We start from the raw sequence: 2,967 nt of genomic DNA on the forward strand, positions 1-2,967 counted from the left end.
ACGAGCGTAGCAGCGAAATGGTTAATACTGCTATAGCAAAAGACTACGTTTTGTGCGGACTGTCTTACAATTCAAGTTAGTCTAAGTCAAAACAGGATTACGGTATGTTCCACTATTCTGTAAAATCGGACTTTCAAGTAACCGACCCTTTATATTTGCCCTAAAGCTTAAAAATCGCATGCTGCCAGCAGAGTCCTCGATACATTCCCCAGTACTGTTTTAGAAGCAGATGGTTTTCTTCCCTCACAGTATTTATCAGCCTTGCGCTGACATTTCAGCGAGTAGCCGGCAGCGGCGCAGCTCTTCTCCGGCCGGGCTGTTTCGCAAGCCGGCGATTCCGCGGCGCATACTCCGTGCCATACGGGCTGGGAGAGTTGGGCGCGCTCTTCCCACGGGCCTTGCGAAACAGCGCGAACCTGCTTCTCGCTGCTGCTACAAGCTCATAATTAATGCATCCCGCAATGAGATGTACTCACGCCGCATCTTACCATGACATAAATTTCTTGTCACAGACCGTTGTGAATGAGTATGAGAACCACAACTTTTTTTACGTTTGCCACATTTGTAATTTCCCATATGCTGATAACTGCTGACCCGTTGCGACTGTCACACGGAGGCCATTATTTCAACATCATACTCCGCAAGTCACCTAACCGTGTGTGGTGGAGGGTACTTCTGATACCAATAACTGATTCCCCCTTCCCTCTTCTACTCCCGAATGGCACTTGGGAAGAATGATCGCCGGTGAGCCTCTGTATTAGCTGTAATTTCTCGGAATTTCTCGTCGTTGTCATTTCGCGAGATGTATGTGGGAGGAAGTTATAAACTGTCGTACTCTTCCCGGAAAGTGCTCTCTCGAACTTTGAATAGTAAACCTTTCTCTGATGCACAACACCTCTTTTGTAACACCAGCCTCTAGAGTTTGTTGAGAATTCGTGTAACGCCCTCCCTCCGACTAAGCGATCCCGTGACGAAATGGGCCACTCTCCGTTGGACCTCCTCTGTCTCTTCTATGAGTCCCACCTGGTGAGGATTCCAGACTGATGAGTGGGTCGACCGAGCGCCTTTTATGCCACGTTCTTCGTGGACGAATTACATTTGCTTAAGACTCTTCCTATGAGTCACAATCTGGCACCTGCTTTTCCTCCTATCTCTTTCATGTGGCCATTCCACTTAAGCTCCCTCTAGATGTTTTACCGTACATACTCTTTCCAGCAATTTGTCTCAATAGAGTATTGTACAGTAGTGGATTTCTTTTCCTATGTACGCGCAGTATGTTACATTTATGTAAATATGTTAGGACTAGAGGAGACCATTCATTGAAAAGCAGAAGCGTTGAGTCGTTGATAGGCACACAAAAAAAGAAAAACTTGGGAGCTTTCAGACTTATCCTTTAACTAGCTAGAGCACACACACACACACACACACACACACACACACACACACACGACACACACACGCACGCACGCAGCTGCTAGTGCATGTCTGTTTGTGTACTCTAGCTCATCGAAGGATAAGTCCGAAAGCTCCCAAGTTTTTCTTTTTTTGTGTGCCTATCAACGGCTCAACTCTTCTGCTTTTCGGTGAGGGGTATCCTTTGATCCTAAAGCATTTACAGTACATTCCTTCCGAAATGCCTTCACAAAAGAAGACGAAGTAAATATTCCAGAATTCGAATCGAGCACAGCTGCCAACATGAGTAACGTAGAAGTAAATATCCTCGGAGTAGTGAAGCAACTCAAATCACTTAATAAAAGCAAGTCTTCTGGTCCAGACTGTATACCAGTTAGGTTCCTTTCGGAGTATGCTGATGCATTAGCTCCGTACTTAACAGTCATATACAACCGTTCGCTCGACGAAAGATCCGTACCCAAAGACTGGAAAGTTGCACAGGTCACACCAATATTTAAGAATTACCTCGAAGGAAACGGCCTAGCCGGCCGGTGTAGCCGAGCGGTTCTAGGCGCTTCGGTCTGGAACCGCGCGACCGCTACGGCTGCAGGTTCGAATCTTGGTTCGGGCATGGATACGTGTGATGTCCTTAGGTTGGTTAGGTTTAAATAGCTCTAATTTCTAGGGGACTGATGACCTCAGATGTTGAGTCCCATAGTGCTCAGAGCCATTTTTTGAAACGGCCTATCGACACACAGTCAACATGGGTTTAGAAAACATCGTTCCTGTGAAACACAACTAATTCTTTATTCACATGGAGTGCTGAGTGCTATTGACAAGGGGTTTCAGACCGATTCCGTATTCCTGGATTTCCGGAAGGCTTTTGACACTGTACCACACAAGTGGCTCGAAGTGAAATCGCGTGCTTATGGAATATCGTCTCAGTTATGTGACTCGATTTGTGATTTCCTTTCAGAGAGGTCAAATTTCGTAGTAATTGACGGAAAGTCATCGAGTAAAACAGAAGTGATTTCAGGCGTTCCCCAAGGTAGTGTTATAGGTCCTTTGCTGTTCCTCATCTATATAAACTATTTGAGAGACAATCTGAACAGCCGTCTTCGGTTGTTTGCAGATAATGCTGTCGTTTATCGACTAATAAAGTCATCAGAAGAACAAAACAAACTGCAAAACGATTTAGAAAAAATATCGGATTAGTGCGAAAAGTGGCAGTTGACCCTAAATAACGTAAAGTGTGAGGTCATCCACATGAGTGCTAAAAGGAACCCGTTAAACTTCGGTTACACGATAAATCAGCCTAATCTAAAAGCCGTAAATTCAACTAAACACCTGGGTATTACAATTACGAACAACTTAAATTGGAAAGAACACATAGAAAATGTTGTAGGGAAGGCTAACCAAAGGCTGCGTTTTATTGGTCGGACACTTAGAAAATGTAACAGACCTACTAAGGAGACTGCCTACACTACGCTTGTCCGTCCTCTTTTAGAATACTGCTGCGCGGTGTGGGATCCTTACCGGGTGGGACTGACGGTGTACATCGAAAAAGTTCAAAGA

The sequence above is a fragment of the Schistocerca serialis genome, chromosome 4 (assembly GCF_023864345.2).
Source record: "Schistocerca serialis cubense isolate TAMUIC-IGC-003099 chromosome 4, iqSchSeri2.2, whole genome shotgun sequence".
Classification (NCBI taxonomy): domain Eukaryota; kingdom Metazoa; phylum Arthropoda; class Insecta; order Orthoptera; family Acrididae; genus Schistocerca; species Schistocerca serialis.